Raw genomic sequence first — 12,934 nt, 5'->3', positions numbered from 1 at the left:
ATTCAAATTTGGGTGTATTGGGTATTTGTGCCAAATTTGGTCCTGTGAATACATCCTGCATATCAGATATTTACATTACGATTCATAACAGTAGAAAAATTACAGTTATGGAGTAGCAACAAAAATAATGTTATGGTTGGGGGGTCACCACAACATGAGGAACTGTATTAAGGAATTGTGGTATTAGGAAGGTTGGGAACCACTGATCTAGGCAAATGGTTACCAACAGAACCCATGTTGTGTCTCCTGGCCACTGCAACAAGGAGAATGGGAGGAGATGGTGAGTGCCATCCCATATCCCCGAGCCACTGAAGCCCAAACACAATATGGCCATGTAAACAATTGTGGGTTTCATCGCCGAACTGGCCCAACTGCTTACATGGGCCCAAAGTAGCACATTGCTCTTGATTTTAGGGCAGAATCCTGAGCAAGCCACAACTTTGATTAATGCAGGTCAAGGCTTTGCACTGCATTAACCCGGATTAGCTTCACACAACATATTGCCACTATAGAGTTGATTCAGCCACCTTTCCTACTAAGTCAGTGGTTCTCAACCTGTGCGTCCCCAGGTGTTTTGACCTACATCTCCCAGAACTCCCAATCAGTTCACCAGCTGTTAGGATTTCTGGGAGTTGAAGGCCAAAACATCTGGGGATCCACAGTTTGAGAACCACTGCATTAAGTGGTTGGTGTACATGTGCCCTTAGACATTTTAAATGCAGCTGAAAAGGTGGGACATCTGAAGATTAATTGAGATGGTCCCTGCCAGATTGGGATAGTTAAAAAGAATGCAGAGGTATGTCTTGAAGACCTCCACTAAACCCTCAGTATAGCTCTTAGCTTCTCACCAAACAAATTCATCAAAATTTGCCAATATTCACCCCAGAAGTTGTCATTTATACCACAAAGCACTGACGCTGATTATAAACTGTGAACATCTTGCTTACCATGCGCCAGCACACTACTTATAAAGATGTAAAATTTCAGACAGCATGTCAGCTCCCCAGATTCTCAGTTCTGTGTTATTTGGGCTAGCAAGGATGTACTAAGATTCCCCTACTTCCACACACAACTAGGCTAACAAGAAGAAACATGTGGCAACGATATTTCAGCTTCACTCCCGAAATAGCATTTAGCATCTAGTACTACTTACACTTCCTTCACTATACAATCCACACCTTCCCCTGCCTACAAATGGGTTAAAGAGAGATCTGTTTGAAGCACCAGTGACATTGTGCTTTCCATAACATTTGAAATGAAAGAACACATCCATAACACAGACTGTGTGGTGGTGATACTTTATCAGCAGGTCCAAACTAGTGCAGAAAATGCTGCTGTTATTCTCACTACATGAGAATTTTGCACAGAATAAATCCTGAACTACCAATAGGTTTTGAAAACCTAGAGCCGGTCCAACAATGAGGCGAATTAAGCGGTCACTTCGGGCACAAAACATATGGGGGCGCAGTCGAGACTGCTTTTTCTGTTGATTTGTTGTAAAACATGATGTTTTGGTGCTTAATTTGTAAAATCTTAATGTAATTTGATGTTTAATAGGCTTTTCCTTAATCCCTCCTTATTATTCAACATTTTCGCTTATCCAACGCTTTTATTTTTCAGTGATTGGTTTGGGGGGGGGGGGTGCCAAAATTCTGTTCGCCTACACTTGAAAAATACCTAGGGCCGGCTCTGCCTAGAGCCAAAAGAAAATTGCTTATTTAATTCAGTGCTTCCTTGGAATACAAACTTAGGGAAGAATTACAACCCTAATAAATTATAAGCTAATATAAATCATTACATAAAGCAAGCAAAGTTAACAACTCTATTCAGAGGCACTCTCACACTGACAGGGTTGTTAAAGTCTAGTATGAGAACAAACAAGGTTTGTAGTGTTGGATATGGTTTTGGTTATTCTGGGCTTCAGTTAGCTCAGAGCAATTTGGACAGGATGTGCAGCGAATCCAAAGACCAATCAATTTCACCGAGGCAAACCTTTTTTTTTTTTTTTACTAAGATCACAGATGCAAACTCTCATTCTGTTGTCCTTGAATCCCCAGCAAACAAATGTCCACACAATTTGCACCTGCGCTACAAGATCCAAAAGACAATGGGCCTGCAGGAAGCAGTAGCTTAATACTATCTTCTTTTCATTGTTTAGGTTATTTTTCTATACAGGAAGCAAATTATTCATATTACTCAACTGTCGAGGGCAAGAAGCAATGGGAAGCATTTTTGTAAAGACACGGAAACAAAGGAGGGGCTGTAATCAGGCTGATCACACAACCAAGCCAAGAAATTTCAAAGGCAAAGAAACAGTCCAAGACTCATTGCAAGGGATGAGCCACAAAGTGCTATAGGATCTGCAAGCCAGCTGAAATTCAGTTGTTGCAACCTGGGTATCAGACATGTTCAGAAGCTCAGTAGCTGAGGAGAAGTAAAGAGATTTTGGTTCCAGTGACAACTGCATACAAACTGCATGAAAGTAGGATGCTAACATTAGATTTGACACCAACATTTTTTCTAGTACAGTTCTTTACCAGCTATATATAACAAAATATGTCAAGTGACATCGTTCCTTACATTCAGTGTTGCAGTGATGACATGCTAGTGTTATGATGTTGTAATACTGCTTCTGCAAATTAATTTCTATTAAGGTGTATACATTTGGTCTGTCATCCAGTAAGAGCTCTATGCCTTTAAAAAGGCTGGCATCACTATCTTGAACTAAGGAGCAACGCCTGGGAAGCAAAAGCAGACTAGGAATGGAAGAACTACCAACATGCCAAGAATTATATTTAAAGCACTAAAGAGGTTCTCAGTTGTTAATACCAGTGCTTGTTCTCAAGGGTTTCCACCACATCCAGATCCAGCTTTGAGATGTACTAGCACAAGAGACTCCCCAGTATACTTGTACAGTTTGCTCTCCACATTTGCTGGATTTGGGGTTTGCTGTGAAAGTGGGGAAGACCACTTCTTTAGGAATCTCTAGATCAGTGGTTCTCAACCTGTGATTCCCCCAGGTGTTTTGACTTACAACTCCCAGAAATCCCAACCAGTTTACCAGCTGTTAGGATTTCTGAGCGTTGAAGGCCAAAACATCTGGGGACCCACAGTTTGAGAACCACAGCTCTATATCTTGTAGCACAGGCATTTCACTTTTATCGAGGGCCACATGAGACTTATGGTTGCCTTCAAGGACCCATTGAATTCATGGGTGGAAAATCCATGGATACAGAGGGGCAACAAAAAATTTTACATATAGTGGTTGGGTCTCTTTAATTTTTACCCAGTTTAGGTCCCCAGATGTTATTGAATAGCAGCTCCCATCACTTCTGATTATCTGCCATGTAGACTGGGGATAATGGAAATTGCAACCTAACAGCATGTAGCTGAGGTTGGAGACAGAATAAAGTACATTTTAAAATCAGACATTATTGTTATTGTTGTTGTTGTTGTTGTTATTATTATTATTATTATTATTATTATTATTATTATTATTATAAACACAACAAGATGAGTCCACAGCAGACATTCTGCTGGCTGTTGTATTGGATCACACGTCGGACACTTCCCAAATGTCTAGGACTGTGTGATGTATCGGCGAATAATGCATGCAGATCCCAGTAAGGTGGCCTTCTGCAGCTGGCAGATGGTAATTTTGTCAGCACCTAGTGTGTTTAAGTGCAGGCCAAGGTCTTTAGGCACTGCACCCAGTGTGCCGATCACCACTGGGACCACCTTGACTGGCTTGTGCCAGAGTCTTTGTAATTCAATCTTTAAATCCTCATATCGTGTCAGCTTTTCCAGTTGTTTCTCTTCGATCCTCCTGTTACCTGGGATTGCAACATCAATAATCCATACTTTAACATGATCGTGAGGTCAGGAATATTGTGCTCCAAAACTCTGTCTGAATTCAGAAGTCCAAGAGTAGTTTGACATGTTCATTCTCTGTAACTTTTTCCAGCTTGTGATCCCACCAATTCTTTGTTGCAGGGAGATGGGTTTTTTTTTTTACAACAACAACAATTCTTTATTGATTAGTCACTTTTGACCATATCAAAACATGTAAAACATACAATACGTACACACTTACACATACATACAATAAAACCATGTAAAGATACAAAACATCCCGACCTGCAGCCTAATAACCCGCTCCTAGACAAATACAGAGTAAAAAGGTTAAAATTAGTAATTTCCTAAGGCAAGGTTTGAACGAGGACAGGGGTAAGTAAAACAAGTGTCTTGTCTGTAGTAAATTTTAAGTTTGGATTTTGTTAGTGGCAATAATATATCAGCTCTCAGCTTCCATCTTCTCACGAATGGCCAGCGCTTTTTGTGTAAAAAGGGCCAGTTTTAAAATAGAGTTTTTATCTGAACCCTGTAGAAGGATATGCAATTTCATACTCTAAGTGAGTATGATTCTCCAGCAGAGGGTCTAAATAGAGAGATCGAATCCTGGTGTAGTAGGGGCATTTTAAGAAGAAATGTTCTGAGTCCTCCACTTCTGCATCTACCTCACAACACCCACAGGTTCTCTTCATATAGGAGATATTCTGATGTCTACCTAGCTTGGACTTAATGTCGAGCTGATTGAATCTAGCCCGGGTAAAAAGTTTTCTAATATATAATGGAAGAGTCAAGAAGAGGTAAGTTTCCATGCCCACATTGCATTTAAATTTGGCCAGGTATGGAGTGGCTCCAGCTTGCGCTACGATCATAAGATCATTTTGTGCAGCAATGTCGAGGGCTCTTTGGTATACAATTGAGCACACTTTAGCCCCCAAATTTATTAGCTCGTGTGGGGCAAAACCTATCTTGCTGACCGTGTGACCGAGTCTGCTTAGCCATGATGACCACTCTTTGTGGTTTTCTTGGTCTAATAGGCATATGGCTGGGAGTCTATGTGGTTGCATTTGTCTTATTTTGTACCACCAATTGATCTGTCTCTTCAGGATTACTGTGGAAATTGGGGGTACCCCCATCTCTGCTCTCACAGCAGCTGACAGGGATGATCTCTCCCCACCTAAGCCAATTTTCAAGTGGCGAAGTTGGAATCTTTCTACCAATGCCAGATCTTGATCCCCCCATATTTCAGCTCCATACAAAGCAATGGGGAACACCTTGGCCTTGAGAACCTTCAGAAAGGGACGTAAAGATCCCGGGTAATTATGATTACATAATTTATGAATTGCCTGCGCGGCAGGGAGATGGTATTTGTGGCACAAGTTCCAATGTTTTTGTTGTTGTTGTTGTTGTTGTTGTTGTTGTTGTTATTTATTCTTCATTCATTCATTCATTCATTCATTCATTCATTCATTCATTCATTTCTATCCCGCTCTTCTCCTGTGGGTAGGATTCAAAGCAGCATACAACATATAAAATTCATACAAATACATCCAACCACAATACATAATCAATTAAAACATCATATCCCAATATAAAAAACCCAATTAACACATCAAATAAAACAATTAAAAAACTTAGAGCAAGCACCATTTAAAGGTATTCATAACCTCGAGCCACTGAAGTTATTTTTCAAATATTAGCAAAATATTTATCAGACTGGCAGTGCCTATTATCATGCGTCTGGCTCCACAGAAAGTCTTTAACTTGCAAGCGAAAGGCCAGTAAGGAGAAGGCCGATCGTGTATCATTATGGTGGGAATTCCAGAGCAGCGGGGCCACCACTGAAAAGACCCTCTCTCGTTCCCACCAAACGTGCCAAGAGAAGGGCCTCTCCTGAGGATCTCAGGGCTTGAGTAGGTTGGTAGAAGAAGATAAGGTCCCTCAAGTAGGCTGGGCCCAAACCGTATAGGGCTTTGTAGGCTAAAGCCAGCACCTTGAATTGCGCCTGGAAACAAACCAGAAGCCAGTGTAGCTGTTTCAGGAGTGGAGTAGTTCTTTCTCTATATCCTGCTCCCATAGGCAGTATAGCAGCTGACCTTTGAACCAGTTGAAGTTTCCGAATGTTCTTCTGGGGCAGCCGCACGTAGAGCGCATTACAGTAATCTAGCCTGGATGTGACTAAGGAGTGTACTACCATGGCCATATCCACAAGCTTTGTGTCTAAATTCAAATCCTACTATCCTGATTAAACAGAACTAGTCCAGCATCTGAAGGGCCACATAAAATGACATGGTGGGCCAAATTTGGCCCGCAGGCTTTGACGCACGTGCTCTAGCATGACTCAATGGTCAACGTCTGCTGGATGTTGATCACAGAATTGCACTGGAGGACACAGAGATTTCTTGAGAGAAAATGTAAATCAAGTCCACAAATAATCAGATCCAAAAAAGTTTAACTAACAAACCAAATCTAACAGACCCTCTAAATGTGACATGTCAGCTGTTTTTGTATTGCCTTTTCCAGTGCCAGCTCTACCATTCATCAGACTGAAGTAGTCACATCAGGCAGCAAATTAAGGGTGAGATGAAAGGACGGGAAATTGTTAATTATTTCTTTCATTATTAAGGGATAAGAGAGATGTGTCTGTGGAATTTTCTGCATCATGTGCCAGAACAACATGGTTCATTTTGCCCCTTAATTGGAAATGGGGGAAAAGCACGATTTCTTGTTCTGCCACAGGCGCAAAATGAAAAGAGCAAGCCTTGGCCACCATTTCTTTCCTTCCCTTTTATTTTTATCCCAGTATATTGAAGGAATACAACTCTGTTCTGCAGAAACCATTACTGACACCTGTAAGTCTATTTGGATGGCACCTTTCCCAAGGTGAAAATATTGCCCCAGGCTTTATTTTGTCATCAAGGCTTACATAAACATTGTTGTAAAAGCATGCTATATCTTGCTGCTGCCACCTGTGAAGACATTGAATTATACTAATGCATAAAGCCATCTCATGTGGGGTTCTCACAATATTTGGTCTTCATAAAGTGTCCCTGATAAAATACTACAATATCTCCAAAGAGATCTAGTCATTCCAGGAAAGACTTGGTATCTCCCAAAACAGTGTTCCACTAAATCATTTATCAGATTTTTCAGCAAATTTACATAGCAGTTAAATCCCATTGAGCTCACTGAAACTTGCTTCTGGTTAGACATGCACAGGATTATACTACTGATCTCTGCTATCCTCCTCCTGGGCTCCCCTACCACTAGCTATGTGCAAAAATAAAACATCACAGAATCTTTTCAAGTTTGAGCTGCTTTCAAAGAAAGCTTTTCGAAGGAGGTTGTAAGATATTCGTGCTAAAAACATTTTTTGAAAAGTTCAATCGTAAAGTTTCCTTCATAGTTCAGATTTGAAAAGAAGGCTGCATGGCAGGGTACACTCAATGTTATACTTTTAACAAGACTTCTTCAATAGCAGCTCTTTCTTTAGAAAAATAGGTATTTAATAGTATATCCCTTGAATAAAATGGGCTACTGAAAAAGAAGAAAATCTGTAAATTATAAAGTCCATTTTAAGCTCCTATTTAACTACTATTAATAGTGGTCCATAGTAAATGGCAAAAAGGTAGCTACTTTTACATAACCGCCAAAGTGTTCCAATTAATCCTCCATCATGCCACTTTTCCCCCTGCTTTTAACATGTCCTTGTTTCTTTCCTACCACTTTCCCCCTTTGTCTCCAGTTACTTGCAAATGAGCTACAGGAATACAAAGCAAAATATTAGGTTCAGATATTAACAAAGAGTAGAAATGAAAGGATTGCTTTTATTATTGTTGTTGTTGTTGTTGTTGTTGTTGTTGTTGTTATTATTATTATTATTATTATTATTATTATTATTATTGGGCTCTGCTAATAATAATAATAATAATAATAATAATAATAATAATAATAATAATAATAATAACAACAACCCTCCTCTATCTCCCCAAAGACTCTCAGGACAGCTTACATGGGGACGTAGCCTAGAGATCAAGAGTTCAACATACAATTAAAACACAATATAAAATACAAAATTAAAATGCATAACAGAACAAGTAATTAAAAACATCTTAAAATACACCACAACATCAACATCACAGGACAAAAGTGGAACTGTTCAAATTGCATGGGAAGGGCAGGCTTGTGCAAAGTGTTGTATGATAGGACCAGGTAAAAAGTAAAGGTTTCCCCTGACGTTAAGTCCAGTCATGTCTGACTCTGGGGGTTAGTGCTTATCTCCATTTCTAAGCCGAAGAGCCGGCATTGTCTGTGGACACCTCCAAGGTCATGTGGCCGGCATGAGTGCATGGAGCACCGTTCCCATCGGAGCGGTACCTATTGATCTACTCACATTGCCATGTTTTCGAACTGCTAGGTTGGCAGAAACTGGAGCTAACAGCGGGCACTCACTCCACTCCCGGGATCTGAACCTGGGACCTTTCAGTCTGCAAGCTCAGCAACTCAGTGCTTTAACACACTTTGCCACCGGGGCTCCAGAAGTGGATAGGACCAGAAGTGGGATAAAGTGCTGAAACCAAACAAGAGCAAGTTAGGACTATTTTCCATTAATTTTCATACATTCTTCTTCAAAGTGCCCTTTTGAAAGATAACCATGCTGATTTGTTAAGGGAAGAATCAAAACCAATAGTAGGGCAATGCCTTTATCATGCTCAACCAACATGCCACAAAATTGATATTATGGGGGTCCTAATAAGGTATTTCAGAAATTTTGGTCATGTTTTTCCGGTTTCCTGCCTCCCTTTAATTTGTCCAAACACTAAACTTGCATTTCAAGAAAATAGAATGGCTTCTTTGCGAACTGTTGTTCACCCTGACATCTTGGGACAGAATGGGCAACACCTCACAATGGAGTAGACAATAAAAAGATGTTATTACAAAGACATGCTTCAACATGGAAGATATAAAGGAAAATACAACCCTTGTTTGCAGAATGAGAATGTCCTGGAAACATTCAGGAATGTACTTTAAAAACAAATAACCAAAAATTCCTCAGCCCTACCTTTTGGCATTCTTTCCAAGTTTTCCATCTGCTCAATGGGACCTGAAGACCCATTGCTGGTATTTAAAATCTGTCTTCATCCCATTTTAATAAGATAACTCAGTCAACTCCTAGAGTACCCTTCTAGAATTCGGTCGACTTCTAGAAGAGTACTCTAGGAATTTTAGGATATATATTGACTTGGCATAAAAAACTAAGACACAAAGTTATTGTCTTCAAAATATAGTAGAGTCTCACTTATCCAACACCCACTTATCCAATGTTCTGGATTATCCAACGCATTTTTGTAGTCAATGTTTTCAATACATCGTGATATTTTGGTGCTAAATTCGTAAATACAGACATTACTACATAGCATTACTGCGTATTGAACTACTTTTTCTGTCAAATTTGTTGTATAACATGATGTTTTGGTGCTTAATTTGTAAAATCATAACCTAATTTGATGTTTAATAGGTGTTTCCTTAATTCCTCCTTATTATCCAATATATTCGCTTATCCAATGTTCTGCCGACCCGTTTATGTTGGATAAGTGAGACTCTACTGTAACATTCTTTAGTAATATAATACACGGTGGGAGCCTTTTCACTCTAGGCAGTTATCCTTCTACGATACCACTTTAACTACCATGGTTCCTTCCTATGGAATCCTGGAATTTGTTGTCTGGTGAGCCACTGAAGAATTCTAAATATCCATCCTTAAACTACCATTTCTATAATTTCAAAAGATGAAGCTATGGCAGTTAAGATCAAATCATAGGGTTATATCGTGTGTAGAAGGACTTGATGTAAGCCCACTTCCTCTATGTTGTACATTTGGGACAGCCACAAGGTTACGCAAAATCACATTTTACAAACCCATATTACTACATCATTACTAAACCTAGAAATAACTGTGTGTGTTGCACCAAAATGTCCTAAGTGCTTGATGCGTATTAACACCACTGTTTCAACATGGCAGTCATCCCTAAAAATGTTGTTGGATCTTAACTATCTATGTGCAATCGTTTGTCTTGTCAGTGTATAAACAGCATTGAATGTTTGCCACATATGTATGTTCTGTGATCCTCCCTGAGTCTCCTTCGGGGTGAGAAGGGCGGAATATAAATACTGTAAATAAATAAATAAATAAATAAATAACTCCCGTCCAAATAGTCAGTGCAGATAAACGCAAAGAGTTGCATTTCTACAACATTTGGAGGGGTGGTCAGTTCACATCCCTGATTTATAACAATCCTGGATAGTTGGCCAGCATTATCATCCCAGAGAGCTATAACCTGGAGGATGAGATAAGCTATATTCAGACATTATTAAACCTGATTTTGTTGCTACGCGCTAAATGGGAAATCTGGTTTTCTGAAAAGAAAAACTCTGCCCACAAGTCATCAATAGTTCTTTTCTTCATTCCTCATGTCACATAGAGAGTGATGGAAATGTGCAATGACAATTGAACCAACGCTGTCACTGTGCTCATGCTTCTTGTTTTGTTTTTTGTGCCTTCAAATCTATGCACTCCTAAGGCGAACCTACAACAGAGTTTTCTGTTGTTGAGAGTGTGTAACTAACCCAAGATCACCCATTGGGTTCCCATGACCAAGTGGGAACTCAAATCCTGGTCTCCAAAGTCATAGGCCAACACTCGAACCATTACACTATGCCAACTCTCATTCTTCTGTTTAGCCTTCTCAGATTTAGTAACATCAGAGTTGTGTTTATCGTACACACCATTCAGTTTTCAATTCAGCAACAATTACTTTGACCTACTTATCTACAAGTACTTAGTATTGCTGGAGGAGATCTATAGTATTGTGCCTAAATCTATCTGTTCACAACTGAGGGGAGATTTGGACTAGAGGCGTTGTAATATTTTTTGTTAGCCAAACCTATCAAAGGAAGTGTAAGTGGAATATTGCTGGTACACTATGTGCCAATTTTTCTAAAGGTGCACATTGACTAATGTCAGGTTTAGGGAGAATTTCCATGTCACAATAGCACATTTACACCAACATTCTCTGCCAGTCTCTGAAATGTGTTTGCCACATGTTTCACAATTTTCATCTCACTTCATGCTTTACATATTCCCTGCAGGGAACGGTTATCTAACTGCAGCAAACACACTTGCTTCTATAACACATGGATGAGTCCCTAGGTAGCTTTTGTGCCTGAAGTGACAAATGGTCCCTGTCTTTTCATTTTGAATGGCCGAGGAAGCAGAAGCGAGATATGGAAACATAGTTTTATCTCTGGAATTTTTCTGACTTTGGTGCTTTGGTGACTTGGTGACACACTGCAAAGTTGGTACGGCAAGTCATGCAACCATACCAGCAATTCACCTCCTTTCTAACATATATAAAGTTTGCACACAAAGCCTCACCACCCTGAGTGCTAGATCTTCAGAAATCAAAATTTTCAAATTGCTTTTGTTCAGGGTATAAGAAGCTGAGTTTTGGTTTGAGATGCCTGCCTCATCTTGCCCTGCCACACCCATTGAATGCCCTGTGGAAGTAAACATACACTTTCTCTCCTTTCAAGGGTGTGTTGGTCAATCAATCCACATTTTATATTCATTTATGTTGCATTATCTATTATATTCTACCCAGAGGGTGCTTTTTCATCATAAGCTATGGGACTGGACCCACCTCTACACTATTACTATGTGAGTTTAATTAAATAGATGTATTGTTCTATTACCATACTGTTTTGAGTAGGGAAGCTAATCTGGTGGCTCATTTGCATCTGGTGGCTCATTTATTGTTAATGCATATAAAAGGGTGGTCTATATGCACAGTGACATGTACAGGTAGAGTCCCCCCCCCCAACAGACACACACACACACTATTCTTGTTGCTGTTGATTACTTGCAAGTTATTTCCAATATACAATTAGTGCTTTCTTTGTTCACAGGAGGTTTGCCATTTCCTTTCTATGAGGCTGAGAGACTTGATTTGACCAATGTCACTCAGAGGGTTTCCATCTCCAAGAGTGCATTCAAACCCTGATCTCCCAGATTCCCAGGGCTCTTCTACACAGGCCCTTAAATCTGAGAGAAACCAGGATAAAAGAGGGAGGTGGCTAAATGATGCTTGCTAAAAATGTGCGCTGAATTGCATAATCGGCTGAAAAACACAGGTTAAAGGGGTATGTTTAAAATCCAAGATCATCTGAAAAATTCACATATTTGCATCACTGTATATCCCTGCAATCAAGAAAACACAGGACTCTGTTCAATATGATGGTGTAGAATGCTCATGCACATGTGCACATTTTAAAATCCCGAGACAGCTGATGAGGGCAGTAAACAAATGGAGCCATAGACACACAGGTGGCTAAATGGAAGCACAAATGGAAAGCAATTACTCTCTGCAACCGTTTCTTTGTACTCATATTTATGAAATTAAACAGAGCTTGAATTTATACAGAGGGCACCAGCATGGCAGGCAAGTGACCCCAAAGGGAAGTGGGGTTCAAGAGGGCAAATGCAAAGACAGCAGGAGGGTGAAAAGATATAATGACAAGAAATCTGCTTGTGTGCACATTCATATATCTGCATCAGCGTTTATGAAATTCAGTGGATCTTAGAGCGTCAATATAAAAGATCCTCGTGGGGGGGCATCTAGTAGGAATTGCCTAATTTTGCTGCCCACAGGGATATTCTTGCTATTGCTGAAATAAGATTTAGTGGAGTGGTGGTTCTGATGAAATTTTTCCTTAATTTAAGTCTACTGGGAGGAGGCTGATAGCCATACAGTGAATAGCTTTCACAGTGTTCAACCTTATTTATCTTGCAATTGGCAGCAACTTCCCATTGCACATTAGGGGGGCAATGCCTGCTAGCTTAGATATAATCCTGCTTGTGTTGTTAGGCCGAGGTCATCAGCATATATAAACTTTGTGAGTGGTGATTGAGGCTGATGGCTAGAATAAATCAGTGGTTCCCAAACTTATTTGGTCTGCCGCCCCCTTTCCAGAAAAAAATATTACTCCATGTCATTTAAACTACATTAATTCTACAGCACCCTTGGAT

This window comes from Anolis carolinensis, chromosome 5 (genome assembly GCF_035594765.1).
Source record: "Anolis carolinensis isolate JA03-04 chromosome 5, rAnoCar3.1.pri, whole genome shotgun sequence".
Lineage (NCBI taxonomy): Eukaryota > Metazoa > Chordata > Lepidosauria > Squamata > Dactyloidae > Anolis > Anolis carolinensis.
The sequence above is the reverse complement of the archived record's forward strand: the minus strand, read 5'-3'. Positions refer to the sequence as shown.